Source organism: Podarcis vaucheri, assembly GCF_965113315.1.
Source record: "Podarcis vaucheri genome assembly, chromosome: 13".
NCBI classification, from domain to species: Eukaryota; Metazoa; Chordata; class Lepidosauria; order Squamata; family Lacertidae; genus Podarcis; species Podarcis vaucheri.
This window is the reverse complement of record NC_138751.1, coordinates 646,697-665,012: the sequence shown is the minus strand read 5'-3', so window position 1 is coordinate 665,012 and position 18,316 is coordinate 646,697. Positions and strand designations below refer to the sequence as shown.

The 18,316-nt window shown below is 52.1% G+C and overlaps 1 protein-coding gene and 1 long non-coding RNA gene across 2 annotated transcripts in view; one reads left to right on the top strand and one right to left on the bottom strand.

Moving 5' to 3' along the window:
* Positions 1–11,533, top strand: part of LOC309518133 — a 39,446-nt gene extending 27,913 nt beyond the window's left edge. Inside the window, exons 2-3 of the long non-coding RNA XR_014213340.1 lie at positions 9,956–10,393; positions 11,426–11,533. This is a non-coding gene — a long non-coding RNA (uncharacterized lncRNA). The remainder of the gene's footprint in view (positions 1–9,955; positions 10,394–11,425) is intronic.
* LOC309517947 (uncharacterized protein) overlaps positions 1–18,316 on the bottom strand; it is a 75,068-nt gene that overhangs the window by 22,973 nt on the left and 33,779 nt on the right. The gene's annotated exons all lie outside the window — the stretch shown is intronic.

Below are 18,316 nucleotides of genomic sequence, written 5' to 3'. Positions count from 1 at the left end.
AGTCTGAGGGAGAAGGGGCTCTGGCCTGAGGAGAATCTCGGGGGCCAGAAGAAGGAGAGGGGAAGAGGGGCTGAGTCTGAGGGAGAAGTGGCTCTGGCCTGAGGAGAATCTCGGGGGCCAGAAGAAGGAGAGGGGAAGAGGGGCTGAGTCTGAGGGAGAAGGGGCTCTGGCCTGAGGAGAATCTCGGGGGCCAGAAGAAGGAGAGGGGAAGAGGGGCTGAGTCAGGGGGAGAAGTGGCTCTGGCCTGAGGAGAATCTCGGGGGCCAGAAGAAGGAGAGGGGAAGAGGGGCTGAGTCTGAGGGAGAAGTGGCTCTGGCCTGAGGAGAATCTCGGGGGCCAGAAGAAGGAGAGGGGAAGAGGGGCTGAGTCTGAGGGAGAAGTGGCTCTGGCCTGAGGAGAATCTCGGGGGCCAGAAGAAGGAGAGGGGAAGAGGGGCTGAGTCTGAGGGAGAAGGGGCTCTGGCCTGAGGAGAATCTCGGGGGCCAGAAGAAGGAGAGGGGAAGAGGGGCTGAGTCAGGGGGAGAAGTGGCTCTGGCCTGAGGAGAATCTCGGGGGCCAGAAGAAGGAGAGGGGAAGAGGGGCTGAGTCTGAGGGAGAAGTGGCTCTGGCCTGAGGAGAATCTCGGGGGCCAGAAGGAGGAGAGGGGTAGAGGGGCTGAGTCTGAGGGAGACGTGGCTCTGGCCTGAGGAGAATCTCGGGGTCCAGAAGAAGGAGAGGGGAAGAGGGGCTGAGTCTGAGGGAGAAGTGGCTCTGGCCTGAGGAGAATCTCGGGGTCCAGAAGAAGGAGAGGGGAAGAGGGGCTGAGTCTGAGGGAGAAGTGGCTCTGGACTGAGGAGAATCTCGGGGGCCAGAAGGAGGAGAGGGGAAGAGGGGCTGAGTCTGAGGGAGAAGTGGCTCTGGCCTGAGGAGAATCTCGGGGGCCAGAAGAAGGAGAGGGGAAGAGGGGCTGAGTCTGAGGGAGAAGTGGCTCTGGCCTGAGGAGAATCTCGGGGGCCAGAAGAAGGAGAGGGGAAGAGGGGCTGAGTCTGAGGGAGAAGTGGCTCTGGCCTGAGGAGAATCTCGGGGGCCAGAAGAAGGAGAGGGGAAGAGGGGCTGAGTCTGAGGGAGAAGGGGCTCTGGCCTGAGGAGAATCTCGGGGGCCAGAAGAAGGAGAGGGGAAGAGGGGCTGAGTCAGGGGGAGAAGTGGCTCTGGCCTGAGGAGAATCTCGGGGGCCAGAAGAAGGAGAGGGGAAGAGGGGCTGAGTCAGGGGGAGAAGTGGCTCTGGCCTGAGGAGAATCTCGGGGGCCAGAAGAAGGAGAGGGGAAGAGGGGCTGAGTCAGGGGGAGAAGTGGCTCTGGCCTGAGGAGAATCTCGGGGGCCAGAAGAAGGAGAGGGGAAGAGGGGCTGAGTCTGAGGGAGAAGTGGCTCTGGCCTGAGGAGAATCTCGGGGGCCAGAAGGAGAAGAGGGGCTGAGTCTGAGGGAGAAGTGGCTCTGGCCTGAGGAGAATCTCGGGGGCCAGAAGGAGGAGAGGGGAAGAGGGGCTGAGTCTGAGGGAGAAGTGGCTCTGGCCTGAGGAGAATCTCGGGGGCCAGAAGGAGGAGAGGGGAAGAGGGGCTGAGTCTGAGGGAGAAGTGGCTCTGGCCTGAGGAGAATCTCGGGGGCCAGAAGGAGGAGAGGGGAAGAGGGGCTGAGTCGGGGGGAGAAGTGGCTCTGGCCTGAGGAGAATCTCGGGGGCCAGAAGAAGGAGAGGGGAAGAGGGGCTGAGCCTGAGGGAGAAGGGGCTCTGGCCTGAGGAGAATCTCGGGGGCCAGAAGGAGGAGAGGGGAAGAGGGGCTGAGTCGGGGGGAGAAGTGGCTCTGGCCTGAGGAGAATCTCGGGGGCCAGAAGGAGGAGAGGGGAAGAGGGGCTGAGTCTGAGGGAGAAGTGGCTCTGGCCTGAGGAGAATCTCGGGGTCCAGAAGAAGTAGAGGGGAAGAGGGGCTGAGTGGGGGGGAGAAGTGGCTCTGGCCTGAGGAGAATCTCGGGGGCCAGAAGAAGGAGAGGGGTAGAGGGGCTGAGTCTGAGGGAGACGTGGCTCTGGCCTGAGGAGAATCTCGGGGGCCAGAAGAAGGAGAGGGGAAGAGGGGCTGAGTGGGGGGGAGAAGTGGCTCTGGCCTGAGGAGAATCTCGGGGGCCAGAAGAAGGAGAGGGGAAGAGGGGCTGAGTCTGAGGGAGACGTGGCTCTGGCCTGAGGAGAATCTCGGGGGCCAGAAGAAGGAGAGGGGAAGAGGGGCTGAGTCTGAGGGAGACGTGGCTCTGGCCTGAGGAGAATCTCGGGGTCCAGAAGAAGGAGAGGGGAAGAGGGGCTGAGTCTGAGGGAGAAGGGGCTCTGGCCTGAGGAGAATCTCTGGGGCCAGACGAAGGAGAGGGGAAGAGGGGCTGAGTCTGAGGGAGAAGGGGCTCTGGCCTGAGGAGAATCTCGGGGGCCAGAAGGAGGAGAGGGGAAGAGGGGCTGAGTCGGGGGGAGAAGTGGCTCTGGCCTGAGGAGAATCTCGGGGGCCAGAAGAAGGAGAGGGGAAGAGGGGCTGAGTCTGAGGGAGACGTGGCTCTGGCCTGAGGAGAATCTCGGGGGCCAGAAGAAGGAGAGGGGAAGAGGGGCTGAGTGGGGGGGAGAAGTGGCTCTGGCCTGAGGAGAATCTCGGGGGCCAGAAGGAGGAGAGGGGAAGAGGGGCTGAGTGGGGGGGAGAAGTGGCTCTGGCCTGAGGAGAATCTCGGGGGCCAGAAGAAGCAGAGGGGAAGAGGGGCTGAGTCTGAGGGAGAAGGGGCTCTGGCCTGAGGAGAATCTGGAGGAGAGGGGTAGAGGGGCTGAGTCTGAGGGAGACGTGGCTCTGGCCTGAGGAGAATCTCGGGGGCCAGAAGGAGGAGAGGGGAAGAGGGGCTGAGCCTGAGGGAGAAGGGGCTCTGGCCTGAGGAGAATCTCGGGGGCCAGAAGAAGGAGAGGGGAAGAGGGGCTGAGCGGGGGGGAGAAGGGGCTCTGGCCTGAGGAGAATCTCGGGGGCCAGAAGAAGGAGAGGGGAAGAGGGGCTGAGTCTGAGGGAGAAGGGGCTCTGGCCTGAGGAGAATCTCGGGGGCCAGAAGAAGGAGAGGGGAAGAGGGGCTGAGCCTGAGGGAGAAGGGGCTCTGGCCTGAGGAGAATCTCGGGGGCCAGAAGAAGGAGAGGGGAAGAGGGGCTGAGTCTGAGGGAGAAGTGGCTCTGGCCTGAGGAGAATCTCGGGGGCCAGAAGAAGGAGAGGGGAAGAGGGGCTGAGTCGGGGGGAGAAGTGGCTCTGGCCTGAGGAGAATCTCGGGGGCCAGAAGAAGGAGAGGGGAAGAGGGGCTGAGTGGGGGGGGAGAAGTGGCTCTGGCCTGAGGAGAATCTCGGGGTCCAAAAGAAGGAGAGGGGAAGAGGGGCTGAGTGGGGGGGAGAAGTGGCTCTGGCCTGAGGAGAATCTCGGGGGCCAGAAGAAGAAGAGGGGAAGAGGGGCTGAGTCTGAGGGAGAAGTGGCTCTGGCCTGAGGAGAATCTCGGGGGCCAGAAGAAGGAGAGGGGAAGAGGGGCTGAGTCTGAGGGAGAAGGGGCTCTGGCCTGAGGAGAATCTCGGGGGCCAGAAGAAGGAGAGAGGAAGAGGGGCTGAGTCGGGGGGAGAAGTGGCTCTGGCCTGAGGAGAATCTCGGGGGCCAGAAGAAGGAGAGGGGAAGAGGGGCTGAGTCGGGGGGAGAAGTGGCTCTGGCCTGAGGAGAATCTCGGGGGCCAGAAGAAGGAGAGGGGAAGAGGGGCTGAGTCGGGGGGAGAAGTGGCTCTGGCCTGAGGAGAATCTCGGGGGCCAGAAGAAGGAGAGGGGAAGAGGGGCTGAGTGGGGGGAGAAGTGGCTCTGGCCTGAGGAGAATCTCGGGGGCCAGAAGAAGGAGAGGGGAAGAGGGGCTGAGTCTGAGGGAGAAGTGGCTCTGGCCTGAGGAGAATCTCGGGGGCCAGAAGAAGGAGAGGGGAAGAGGGGCTGAGTCGGGGGGAGAAGTGGCTCTGGCCTGAGGAGAATCTCGGGGGCCAGAAGAAGGAGAGGGGAAGAGGGGCTGAGTCGGGGGGAGAAGTGGCTCTGGCCTGAGGAGAATCTCGGGGGCCAGAAGAAGGAGAGGGGAAGAGGGGCTGAGTCGGGGGGAGAAGTGGCTCTGGCCTGAGGAGAATCTCGGGGGCCAGAAGAAGGAGAGGGGAAGAGGGGCTGAGTCTGAGGGAGAAGGGGCTCTGGCCTGAGGAGAATCTCGGGGGCCAGAAGAAGGAGAGAGGAAGAGGGGCTGAGTCGGGGGGAGAAGTGGCTCTGGCCTGAGGAGAATCTCGGGGGCCAGAAGAAGGAGAGGGGAAGAGGGGCTGAGTCTGAGGGAGAAGTGGCTCTGGCCTGAGGAGAATCTCGGGGGCCAGAAGAAGGAGAGGGGAAGAGGGGCTGAGTCTGAGGGAGAAGGGGCTCTGGCCTGAGGAGAATCTCGGGGGCCAGAAGAAGGAGAGGGGAAGAGGGGCTGAGTCTGAGGGAGAAGTGGCTCTGGCCTGAGGAGAATCTCGGGGGCCAGAAGAAGGAGAGGGGAAGAGGGGCTGAGTCAGGGGGAGAAGTGGCTCTGGCCTGAGGAGAATCTCGGGGGCCAGAAGAAGGAGAGGGGAAGAGGGGCTGAGTCTGAGGGAGAAGTGGCTCTGGCCTGAGGAGAATCTCGGGGGCCAGAAGGAGGAGAGGGGAAGAGGGGCTGAGTCTGAGGGAGAAGTGGCTCTGGCCTGAGGAGAATCTCGGGGGCCAGAAGAAGAAGAGGGGAAGAGGGGCTGAGTCTGAGGGAGAAGTGGCTCTGGCCTGAGGAGAATCTCGGGGGCCAGAAGGAGGAGAGGGGAAGAGGGGCTGAGTCTGAGGGAGAAGTGGCTCTGGCCTGAGGAGAATCTCGGGGGCCAGAAGGAGGAGAGGGGAAGAGGGGCTGAGTCGGGGGGAGAAGTGGCTCTGGCCTGAGGAGAATCTCGGGGGCCAGAAGAAGGAGAGGGGAAGAGGGGCTGAGCCTGAGGGAGAAGGGGCTCTGGCCTGAGGAGAATCTCGGGGGCCAGAAGGAGGAGAGGGGAAGAGGGGCTGAGTCGGGGGGAGAAGTGGCTCTGGCCTGAGGAGAATCTCGGGGGCCAGAAGGAGGAGAGGGGAAGAGGGGCTGAGTCTGAGGGAGAAGTGGCTCTGGCCTGAGGAGAATCTCGGGGTCCAGAAGAAGTAGAGGGGAATAGGGGCTGAGTCTGAGGGAGAAGTGGCTCTGGCCTGAGGAGAATCTCGGGGGCCAGAAGGAGGAGAGGGGAAGAGGGGCTGAGTCGGGGGGAGAAGTGGCTCTGGCCTGAGGAGAATCTCGGGGGCCAGAAGAAGGAGAGGGGAAGAGGGGCTGAGTCTGAGGGAGAAGTGGCTCTGGCCTGAGGAGAATCTCGGGGGCCAGAAGAAGCAGAGGGGAAGAGGGGCTGAGTCTGAGGGAGAAGTGGCTCTGGCCTGAGGAGAATCTCGGGGGCCAGAAGGAGGAGAGGGGAAGAGGGGCTGAGTCTGAGGGAGAAGTGGCTCTGGCCTGAGGAGAATCTCAGGGGCCAGAAGGAGGAGAGGGGAAGAGGGGCTGAGTCGGGGGGAGAAGTGGTTCTGGTCTGAGGAGAATCTCGGGGGCCAGAAGGAGGAGAGGGGAAGAGGGGCTGAGTGGGGGGGAGAAGTGGCTCTGGCCTGAGGAGAATCTCGGGGGCCAGAAGAAGCAGAGGGGAAGAGGGGCTGAGTCTGAGGGAGAAGGGGCTCTGGCCTGAGGAGAATCTCGGGGGCCAGAAGGAGGAGAGGGGTAGAGGGGCTGAGTCTGAGGGAGACGTGGCTCTGGCCTGAGGAGAATCTCGGGGGCCAGAAGGAGGAGAGGGGAAGAGGGGCTGAGCCTGAGGGAGAAGGGGCTCTGGCCTGAGGAGAATCTCGGGGGCCAGAAGAAGGAGAGGGGAAGAGGGGCTGAGCGGGGGGGAGAAGGGGCTCTGGCCTGAGGAGAATCTCGGGGGCCAGAAGAAGGAGAGGGGAAGAGGGGCTGAGTCTGAGGGAGAAGGGGCTCTGGCCTGAGGAGAATCTCGGGGGCCAGAAGAAGGAGAGGGGAAGAGGGGCTGAGCCTGAGGGAGAAGGGGCTCTGGCCTGAGGAGAATCTCGGGGGCCAGAAGAAGGAGAGGGGAAGAGGGGCTGAGTCTGAGGGAGAAGGGGCTCTGGCCTGAGGAGAATCTCGGGGGCCAGAAGAAGGAGAGGGGAAGAGGGGCTGAGTCTGAGGGAGAAGTGGCTCTGGCCTGAGGAGAATCTCGGGGGCCAGAAGAAGGAGAGGGGAAGAGGGGCTGAGTCGGGGGGAGAAGTGGCTCTGGCCTGAGGAGAATCTCGGGGGCCAGAAGAAGGAGAGGGGAAGAGGGGCTGAGTGGGGGGGGAGAAGTGGCTCTGGCCTGAGGAGAATCTCGGGGTCCAGAAGAAGGAGAGGGGAAGAGGGGCTGAGTGGGGGGGAGAAGTGGCTCTGGCCTGAGGAGAATCTCGGGGGCCAGAAGAAGAAGAGGGGAAGAGGGGCTGAGTGGGGGGGAGAAGTGGCTCTGGCCTGAGGAGACCCTGGGGGCCAGAAGAAGGAGAGGGGAAGAGGGGCTGAGTCTGAGGGAGAAGGGGCTCTGTCCTGAGGAGAATCTTGGGGGCCAGAAGAAGGAGAGGGGAAGAGGGGCTGAGTCTGAGGGAGAAGGGGCTCTGGCCTGAGGAGAATCTCGGGGGCCAGAAGAAGGAGAGGGGAAGAGGGGCTGAGTCTGAGGGAGAAGTGGCTCTGGCCTGAGGAGAATCTCGGGGGCCAGAAGAAGGAGAGGGGAAGAGGGGCTGAGTCTGAGGGAGAAGTGGCTCTGGCCTGAGGAGAATCTCGGGGGCCAGAAGGAGGAGAGGGGTAGAGGGGCTGAGTCTGAGGGAGACGTGGCTCTGGCCTGAGGAGAATCTCGGGGGCCAGAAGAAGGAGAGGGGAAGAGGGGCTGAGTCTGAGGGAGAAGGGGCTCTGGCCTGAGGAGAATCTCGGGGGCCAGAAGAAGGAGAGAGGAAGAGGGGCTGAGTCGGGGGGAGAAGTGGCTCTGGCCTGAGGAGAATCTCGGGGGCCAGAAGAAGGAGAGGGGAAGAGGGGCTGAGTCTGAGGGAGAAGTGGCTCTGGCCTGAGGAGAATCTCGGGGGCCAGAAGAAGGAGAGGGGAAGAGGGGCTGAGTCTGAGGGAGAAGGGGCTCTGGCCTGAGGAGAATCTCGGGGGCCAGAAGAAGGAGAGGGGAAGAGGGGCTGAGTCGGGGGGAGAAGTGGCTCTGGCCTGAGGAGAATCTCGGGGGCCAGAAGAAGGAGAGGGGAAGAGGGGCTGAGTCTGAGGGAGAAGTGGCTCTGGCCTGAGGAGAATCTCGGGGGCCAGAAGAAGGAGAGGGGAAGAGGGGCTGAGTCTGAGGGAGAAGTGGCTCTGGCCTGAGGAGAATCTCGGGGGCCAGAAGAAGGAGAGGGGAAGAGGGGCTGAGTCTGAGGGAGAAGGGGCTCTGGCCTGAGGAGAATCTCGGGGGCCAGAAGGAGGAGAGGGGAAGAGGGGCTGAGTCTGAGGGAGAAGGGGCTCTGGCCTGAGGAGAATCTCGGGGGCCAGAAGGAGGAGAGGGGAAGAGGGGCTGAGTCTGAGGGAGAAGGGGCTCTGGCCTGAGGAGAATCTCGGGGGCCAGAAGGAGGAGAGGGGAAGAGGGGCTGAGTCTGAGGGAGAAGTGGCTCTGGCCTGAGGAGAATCTCGGGGGCCAGAAGAAGGAGAGAGGAAGAGGGGCTGAGTCGGGGGGAGAAGGGGCTCTGGCCTGAGGAGAATCTCGGGGGCCAGAAGAAGGAGAGGGGAAGAGGGGCTGAGTCTGAGGGAGAAGGGGCTCTGGCCTGAGGAGAATCTCGGGGGCCAGAAGAAGGAGAGGGGAAGAGGGGCTGAGTCTGAGGGAGAAGGGGCTCTGGCCTGAGGAGAATCTCGGGGGCCAGAAGAAGGAGAGGGGAAGAGGGGCTGAGTCAGGGGGAGAAGTGGCTCTGGCCTGAGGAGAATCTCGGGGGCCAGAAGAAGGAGAGGGGAAGAGGGGCTGAGTCTGAGGGAGAAGTGGCTCTGGCCTGAGGAGAATCTCGGGGGCCAGAAGAAGGAGAGGGGAAGAGGGGCTGAGTCTGAGGGAGAAGTGGCTCTGGCCTGAGGAGAATCTCGGGGGCCAGAAGAAGGAGAGGGGAAGAGGGGCTGAGTCTGAGGGAGAAGGGGCTCTGGCCTGAGGAGAATCTTGGGGGCCAGAAGAAGGAGAGGGGAAGAGGGGCTGAGTCTGAGGGAGAAGTGGCTCTGGCCTGAGGAGAATCTCGGGGGCCAGAAGAAGGAGAGGGGAAGAGGGGCTGAGTGGGGGGGAGAAGTGGCTCTGGCCTGAGGAGAATCTCGGGGGCCAGAAGAAGGAGAGGGGAAGAGGGGCTGAGTCGGGGGGAGAAGTGGCTCTGGCCTGAGGAGAATCTCGGGGGCCAGAAGAAGGAGAGTGGAAGAGGGGCTGAGTCTGAGGGAGAAGTGGCTCTGGCCTGAGGAGAATCTCGGGGTCCAGAAGAAGGAGAGGGGAAGAGGGGCTGAGTCTGAGGGAGAAGTGGCTCTGGCCTGAGGAGAATCTCGGGGGCCAGAAGGAGGAGAGGGGAAGAGGGGCTGAGTCTGAGGGAGAAGGGGCTCTGGCCTGAGGAGAATCTCGGGGGCCAGAAGGAGGAGAGGGGAAGAGGGGCTGAGTCTGAGGGAGAAGGGGAAGAGGGGCTGAGTCGGGGGGAGAAGTGGCTCTGGCCTGAGGAGAATCTCGGGGGCCAGAAGGAGGAGAGGGGAAGAGGGGCTGAGTCTGAGGGAGAAGTGGCTCTGGCCTGAGGAGAATCTCGGGGGCCAGAAGGAGGAGAGGGGTAGAGGGGCTGAGTCTGAGGGAGAAGTGGCTCTGGCCTGAGGAGAATCTCGGGGGCCAGAAGAAGGAGAGGGGAAGAGGGGCTGAGCCTGAGGGAGAAGGGGAAGAGGGGCTGAGGAGAATCTTGGGGGCCAGAAGAAGGAGAGGGGAAGAGGGGCTGAGTCTGAGGGAGAAGTGGCTCTGGCCTGAGGAGAATCTCGGGGGCCAGAAGAAGGAGAGGGGAAGAGGGGCTGAGTCGGGGGGAGAAGTGGCTCTGGCCTGAGGAGAATCTCTGGGGCCAGACGAAGGAGCCTGGCGAGGAAGAGGGGCTGGAGGGGCCAGGGGGGGGGAAGCCAGGCGGAGTCTCTGGGGGTCTGAGAGGAAGAAGGGGGCCGAGGGATCCCCTGGGTCTGGCGCCTCAGGAGGGGCATTGCTGAGAGGAGAGAGGGAGGCTGAGGAGAAGGAACCTGGGCTGGTGAAAAGGATGGAACTGCTCCACCTCCATAACTAGGGAAGGAGCGAGAGGGAAGTAACAGAAACTGATCTGAGCATTTTCCCACCTTGTCTAGAAACCGGAACATCTATTTACCTGAAGTGGAACAGCTCATTTGAGCAAGTGAAGTTGAAGGAAAGCTGTGCCTATGCTACTGGTCTACCTTATAGGAATGTTATAAAAGTTTGTTTTTATGGAGCACTTTGAAAAACGCTTCAGAATGCACCACACGGAGGTTGTTTCTCTCCCCATGTTGCGCCCACCCCCTCCTGCTCCACCTTCCCTTTGCATTCAAGGGGCAAAGATGGGCCTTTCAGCAAACCCCCCCTTATTCCCACTGCCACCCCAGAACTCTGACCTGAGCACTTCACCCCCAACCTAGCGAAGAACGAGGTGTGAGGTGGAGTACAACTTATTTATTAAAAACAAACACTAATTTCAAGATAACTTGGTGTAGATAGTCTAGGGCTGCCATAAGTCCAGATTTTCCTGGATCTTAGATAAATCAATAAAAAAATCTTGTTATTTTGGCATTGTCGTAAAATGGGGGGGGGGTCCTATAAAAAGCACAACTATGTTAGGGTCTTCCTAAAACTGCTCAACAGCTTTCAGAGTGTCCTGGTTTTTACTTTTTGAAATATGGCAACTCTAACATAAGTGTATGGTTTCAAATCTTCCAGTTTTTCTTTTCTTTCTTTTCTTACTTTATTACTATTGTAACAATGGGTATTACAAGGATGTTCCTCTACTAGTGAGTTCAACCTCCAACTGTTTCCTTGCAGGCTTTCTCCACCGGCCTGAGGGGGCCGGGTCCAAGGTGATGAGCAGATGGACTCCAGCTACAAAAGCTGAGACCGTGGAAGAGGACAGAGACCATCCTGGCTGTAAGTCCTCTAAAACCTTCTCCTGCCTTGCAGGCCTTTTCCCATGTGGCCTAGGAAAGTCCAGACTGACTCCAGCTACAAAAGCTGGGGCTGCTGAACAAACTCTTGGGCTTAGCAGGTTTGTTGTTGCTACAGGTTTTTCTTTCTTTATTTTCGATCTTCTCATGATTTATGTGTATTCTTCACTGTGGTTGTGTATTTTAATGTTCTGTTTATTGCTTATGACTACTCTGCTATTTATTTATTACATTTGTAAGACGCTGTGGGTAAAAACCTCAGCCCCTAGGACTTGCCAATCATCAGGTTGGCGGTTCGAATCCCCACGGCAGGGTGCGCCCCCGTTGCTCGGTCCCAGCGCCTGCCAACCTAGCAGTTCGAAAGCACCTCCGGGTGCAAGTAGATAAATAGGGACCGCTTACCAGCAGGAAGGTAAATGGTGTTCCATGTGCTGCGCTGGCTCGCCAGGTGCAGCTTGTCACGCTGGCCACGTGACCCGGAAGTGTCTGCGGACAGCGCTGGCCCCCGGCCTCTAGAGTGAGATGGGCACACAACCCTAGAGTCGGACACAACTGGCCCGTACGGGCAGGGGTACCTTTACCTTTTAGCCGAAGATCTGAGTGTGTTTCACAACATAAAGATGCAAAATAAAAACACAAAATACATAATAAAAGAAAGAATAACCCCTTCCCACAAACACATTTGCAAGGACATAGATTTAATTAGAAAGGACATGGGTTTAAGCAAAGCTCTGGTTTTGATGTTGTTACACAACCGTGCTTCCCAGTTCTCAGCTGCAGCACCCCGAAACTCACCCTCTCTGCCTTCTTAGCTAACAGTAATTTAAATGCACTATTCTTATTTTGATCCCATGTGTACACAACTTTAAATACAAGCACCAGAACACTGTGCCTAAACTTAAAGAGACGCACATGCATGCACACTTTCCAAGAGTCTCATGACAGAGCTAGTGTGGTATAGTGGTTAGAGTGTCAGAATACGACTTGGCAGACCTGGGTTCAAGTCCCTCCTTAGCCATGATGCTCACTGGGGGACCCGGCACTGCTTCACATCTTTCAATATGCGAAGGGCCGTGCCATGGAAGATGGAAAAAACTTGGTTTCTCCTACTCTGGTGGAAGGAGGACCCAAACCAATGGATTTCAGATAGAAGGAAGGAGATTCTGACTAAATATCAGAAAGAACTTTCTAGCAGCAAGAAGTGTTTGACTGTGGAAGAAAGTAGTTCAGGTGGTGTGGGACACTCCTGAATTGGAAGGTTTTCTTTTTTTATATAAGATATTTATTAAGATTTTCAAAGTATTACAAAATAAAAATAAAAAAGTAAGAAAATACAAAATAAAAATAGTTAACAACTCATTCTTTCCATTACTTATTTTTCATTAGTTTCCCGGACCTCCTCACGCCTCCCTTTTTTGTATTCCAGTTCAGTTTGTTGGTTCAGCAAATCCTTCCCCTCTTTGTTTATCCTAATCTTTAATCTTAAAATATTGTAACATTAAATTTTTACCTATTAGTAATCCAATTTGCATATTCACCTCCCATAATTGCATTTAACATCCAAAAAACATCAACAGCTCAACATCAAAAAAATGAAGATCATGGCCACTGGTCCCATCACCTCCTAGAAGGGGAAGAAATGGAGGCAGTGAGAGATTTTATTTTCTTGGGCTCCATGATCACTGCAGATTGTAACAGCAGTCACGAAATTAAAAGACGCCTGCTTCTAGGGAGAAAAGCAATGACAAACCTAGACAGCATCTTGAAAAGCAGAGACATCACCTTGCCAACAAAGGTCCGTATAGTTATTTTTTTTTTTTATAATAATTTTATTGCATTTTTCCAAATTACAAGTAAAACAGAAGAAAAAACAGAACAAAAGAAAAGATAAGAAAAGAAAACAAAGGATTCCATTTCAATAACTTTTTTTCAAATTTCCATTGGACTTCCCCACATCCCCCGGATAATGCATTCTTGATAATAAAGTCATCAGCAAATTATACCCTTATTTCATATATTTCTTTATATTTTCAATTGCAATTTAAGTTTAAATCTCTTGTTCTCCATTTACTCTAAAAATATAACCTGATATCATTTTAACCCATTTAAACTTTGGTTCTTTCACAAATATTAACAATTTCATAAATAATTAAATTTCGTTGCTGGGGCTAGCGTTCTGAATCATACGTCATCTTATGTTTCATACAACTTATAATACTTTTGCAAATAGTCTTTAAATTTTTTCCAGTCCTCCTCCATTGCCTCTTCTCCCAGGTCCCGGATTCTTGCAGTCATCTCAGCCAGTTCCATATAGTTCATCAGTTGCGTCTGCCACTCCTCCAGTGTGGGCAAATCTTGGGTCTTCCAGTATTTGGCGATAAGGATTCTTGCTGCAGTTGTAGCGTACATAAAGAAAGTTCTGTCCTTTTTTAACACCTTCTGGCCGACAATGCCCAGAAGAAAGGCCTCTGGTTTCTTGGGAAAGGTGTACTTAAACACCTTCTTTAACTCATTATAGATCATTTCCCAAAAGGCCTTCAATCTTGGGCACGTCCACCAGAGGTGGAAAAATGTCCCTTCAGCCTCCTTGCATTTCCAACATTTATTGTCAGACAAATGGTATATCTTAGCAAGTTTGACTGGGGTCATGTACCACCTGTACACCATTTTCATAATATTTTCTTTCAAGGCATTACATGCCGTGAACTTCATACCGGTGGTCCATAACTTTTCCCAGTCTTCTGACATGATGTTATAACCAATGTCTTGAGCCCATTTTATCATGGCTGATTTAACTGTCTCATCCTGAGTGTTCCATTTAAGCAGCAAGTTGTACATTCTCGATATTACCTTGGTCTTTGGTTCTAACAGCTCTGTCTCAAGTTTCGATTTTTCCACCTGGAATCCTATTTTTTTATCTAGCTTGAAAACCTCATTAATTTGGGCATAGTGTAGCCAATTTTGCACCTTATCTTTTAGTTTTTCAAAGCTCTGCAATCTCCAATTACCTCCAATATTCTCTATTATTTCCCAATATTTCGGCCAATATGCCTCCATATTGGATGTTTTCCGAGCTTTGGCCTCTATTGGTGAAATCCACCTCGGAGTTTTACTTTCCAATAAGTCTTTGTATTTTTTCCAGACCATGTATATTGCTTTCCTGACAATATGGTTTTTGAACATTCCATGTGTTTTCCCCTTGTCATACCACAAATACGCATGCCAACCTAGCGAGTTGTTGAAGCCTTCCAGATCTAGGACATCAGTGTTTTCCAATAAAATCCAATCTTTCATCCAGCAGAAGGCCGCAGCTTCGTAGTATAACCTTAAGTCCGGCAGGGCAAACCCCCCTCTCTCCTTTGCATCAGTTAATATTTTAAACTTTATTCGGGGCTTTTTGCCCTGCCAGACAAATTTAGAAATGTCCTTCTGCCACTTTCCAAAACAATCCACTCTGTCCACAATCTGCAAGGCCTGGAACAAAAACAACATTTTTGGCAAAACGTTCATTTTTATAGCTGCGATTCGGCCTAACAAGGATAATTTCAATCTTGACCAAATTTCTAAGTCTTTTTTAACTTCTGACCAACATTTTTCATAGTTATCTTTAAATAGATTCAAATTCTTAGAAGACAGATTGACCCCCAGGTATTTCACTTTTTTAACAATGTTTAGTTCTGTTTCTTTCTGAAACTCCTCTGTTTCAATAACCGTCAGGTTTTTCCCTAACACCTTAGTTTTTTGTTTGTTCAGCTTAAAACCCGCCACCCGACCAAATTTCTGAATCAATTCCAAAACTCTTTTTGTACTAGGTTCTGGCTCCTGTAATGTTAAAACCAAGTCATCTGCAAATGCTTTCAGTTTATATTGTTTCGCTCCGACCCGTATTCCTTGTACCTGCCGATCCTCCCTTATCATGTTCAGCAAAACCTCCAGGACTGAGATAAACAACAGAGGGGATAGGGGGCACCCTTGGCGTGTTCCTTTTTCAATATGAAGTTCTTCTGTCACCACATTGTTCACTATCAACTTAGCTTTTTGTTCAGAATAGATTGCCTCTATTCCGTTCTCAAACCCCCTTCCCACTCCCATCCCTTCCAAGTTTTTCTTCATAAATTTCCAAGAAATATTATCAAAGGCCTTCTCCGCGTCGATAAAGATTAACACCGCTTTGGTGTTAATATTTATTTGTAAAAGTTCCAAAATATCGATAATGTTCCTGGTATTATCATACAAATGTCTACCTGGGAGAAAGCCTGCTTGGTCCTTATGAATTACTTCATTTAATACTTTTTTAAATCTGTTAGCCAAAACGTCCGCAAATATTTTGTAATCCACATTTAGGAGTGAGATGGGGCGATAGTTCTTAAGTTGAGTCTTTTCAGTTTCCACTTTAGGTATCAATGTGATGAATGCTTCTTTCCACGTATCTGGTGTCCTCCCTCCCCCCATAATATAGTTGCAAACCTCCATTAATGGTTGTATCAGATAGTCTTTTAAAGTCCTGTAATATTTGGAGGTAAGTCCATCGGGGCCCGGAGATTTGCCTAGTTGCATATTCTGAATGGCATCCTCGATTTCCTGTAGTGTTATTTTACAATTCAAGATTGATCTCTTCTCTTGAGATAATTTTGGAAGGCCATTATCTTTCAAGAATTGTTCTATCTCAATTGCTTCCTCAGGTTCTTGTGTGTACAATTTTTTAAAATATTTCTGGAAACACTTTCTAATTTCTCCTGGTTTCTGAAAGTTTTTCCCTTCAACTTCTAGGTTGGTGACATAATTTAATTTTTGTCTCTTTTTCAACTGCCAAGCAAGTAGTTTCCCACATTTGTTTGCAGATTCAAAGGATCTTTGTTTCATTTGTTTGATTTTCCATTCCACTTCTTGGTTAATCAATTTCGCATATTGTGACTGGTGGAATTTTATTTCTCTTAAAGTCTCTTTTGATTTTGGATTCACTCTTAATTTTTTCTCCCCATCACTTATCTTCTCCAAAATCTTGTCTTTTTTACTATTCCAGAGTTTTTTCTTGATTGTATTCTGTTGTATCAGGAACCCTCTCATAACAGCTTTGCTTGCGTCCCAGATAATTCTTTTTTCCACTGAGGTATTCAAGTTGATTTCGAAATAATCCTTTAAAGTTTTTTGGGCCTTCTTTACGATCTCTTGATCTCTTAACAAGTTGTCATTCATTTTCCATCTGAAGGAATCGGCAGTAGTAAATCTCATTTCCATTTTCAAAGCGTTATGGTCGGAGCAAGTCTTTGGGCAGATTTCTATTTTTGTAGTCTTAGGTGCCAGCCCTCTAGTTGCCCAGATTTGGTCGATTCTTGTCCATGACAGGTGGGCCTCAGAAAAGAAAGTTCCTTCTTTACCTAGGGGGTTTCTCGTCCTCCATAAATCAATTAAGTCCATATTGTCAGTTAATTCAAAAAAAGTTTTTGGTAGTCTTCCATCTTTAGTCAGATTCTGATTCTGTGACTTATCCATCAAAGTGGAGACAACCCCATTCATATCTCCCATCATAATGATGTTGGAGTAGTCCAGATAGTCCAGTAGTGTCTCATGCAGCTTCTTATAAAATTCTGATTTCCCCTCATTTGGTGCATAGATTCCTAATATCAAAACTTTTTCTCCTTGGGTCGAAATTTCAATAGCCAGGATTCTTCCTTGTTCATCTTTAAACAAAAATTTTGGTGATAAATTCTCTTTAGCATAGATCACCACACCTCTCTTCTTAACTCGGTCTGATGAGATGAATTCTTGGCCTAATCTTTTGTTTATTAACACCTTCCTATGTAACCTGGTCACATGGGTTTCTTGCAAGCAAATTATGTCCAAGTTCTCTTTCTTTAATATATGAAAAATCCTTTTGCGTTTTTCTGGGGAATTCGCGCCATTAATGTTCCAACTGTAAAGCTGCAGAGACATCCTGTATCAATCTGTTGTTACTCTTATTGGGTGTCTTCTTTTTTGTCCAAATCCGAAGGTGGTGGTTCTTTTCCTAGCACTGGTGGTGGCCAAATGGCTGCCACTCCTTTCTGCAAGTCTTCTCCGTGGTCGTGTAGGAACTTCTGGCTATCCTCTTTCGTTTTGATCTTTATCTTCTTTCCTTTGTATTTAAACGAAAGACCCTGTGGAAACTCCCACCTGTAAGGTATTCCGTTGCCTCTCAAAAGTCCAGTTAGGTCGGTGTAGTTAGATCTTAGATCCAGTAATTGTTTAGGTATGTCCTTGTAAATTTGTGCTCTTCTGTCCTGGATCTCAAGTGCTTTATTAAAGTGTAGGTCAAGTAGCTTGTCTCTCTCCTGCTTGGTCCTTAAGATAATCAAACAGTCCCTAGGTCTGTCCTTCCCAGCCGCCCTTCCCAATCTAAATGCAGTTGTTATTTTAAAATCTGTATCTTCGTTTATGCCCCAGAATTTAGAAAATTCTGCTGTCAAAAAGCCAGTCAAATCCTCTTTCTCAATCTCTGGAATAAAGCGTAATCTCAAATTATTTTCCTTGTTTCGCAGTTCCACCAAAGACAGATAGGCCTGCTGGTCAGTAATATGTTTATGGAGTGGCCTTACCTCTCCTTTCAGTTCCTCTACTTCTTTAGTTACTGCTTCTACTTTCTCATTCGCAGCCTCGGCCAGTTTTCGATTTTCAGATACTACGTCCTTTAGGTTTCCAATATCTTGTGAATGCTTAGCCACCTGTTCAGAAAGTTTGTTAATTGAAGATGTAGCTAAGTCAATTTTTGCAGTCTGATCATCCACTTTTTTGTTCAAAATTGCAAATTGTTGTAGCATTTCCTCTAGAAGAATGTTGGATCCCCCAGCTGCCATATCTTCTTCACTTGTTAATTGTTCTAATTCTTCAGCTGGGGTTGTTGGTAATGATACAGCCTGTAGTACCGCAGGGACTGAAGATCTACGGCCCTGGGAAACCAAAGTTGTTTGTACCAATTTGCCTTTCCCTGCTTTCGACGCAGCTCTTGTTTTTGGTTTGCCACTCATTCCACCCTCATTCCACACCTGTCTTTGGATTCAAGGTCAAGCTGTCAAAAGTTCCATGGGAAAGACAGGCCTCAGAATGAGTCACCAAGCCACAGAGAGACAAAACAAAGTCAGTTCTCAGGAAATTGTAAATCCCAAACTCCACTAGAGGGAGTATAGCTCAGTTCATGAAAGAAGAAACAAAGTTTCAGTCGCCATTAAAGTTCCTACAATTAGACAAGTTAATAAATATCTTTAGAGAAGAACTTTTCCTTCTTGCAGAGCCCTCTCAGTTTTGCCACAATAGTTTCTTAAAAGGTGCAAAATACAGTTGCTTAATTGTATCCACCGGTAGACATCTGTTTCAACTTTGTAAATATATCCGCAACATAACTTTTACCCGCTGCAAGTCCAGGGCTAGGGATTCTCAAGTCTTTAAAGTTTTGAAAATTTTAGCAGAGAAGAAACCCCAATTAAAATAGACACAGTCACAGAAAATTAGAAATAACTTGCCTTTCCCTTCAATTTCCAAGCTTCTCCAGACGTATGGTATCTCTCTTTTTAAAACCTTTTTCTATTGCTTCCAGCTTGTCAGTTTCTTTGCCTTTAATCATTAAGCACCTCCGGGAGACGGACTTCCTTTTTCTCGTCTCCCGCTTTCAGCCGAATTCACAATTTGTAATCCAATCTCATATAAATCCTACTCACGAGTAGTTGATTTGTAATCCAATGTAAAGGAAGAAAGGTCATCGGTAACAGCCGCGCGGCTTCACTCCCGCAGAAAGAGCGATGAATCCACAGCACCGCTTCCCCTCCGCGCTTCCGGAGCCCCTTACGGGGTCCCTTCTTCGTTTTGGGGGTCGCTCTCGGTGCCCGCCGGATCCCACGGCCACGAGCTCGCTCTGCTCGTGGTTTAACTTAATGGGTCGTCGCTTCGCCGTAGCAAACAACCCTTTTCTGCGGAGCCCCTCTCTGCAGCGCAAAGAGGACCGCCATTACCCGTTTCGCGCCGCCTCCGGAAGGTCCGTATAGTTAAAGCCATGGTTTTCCCAGTAGTG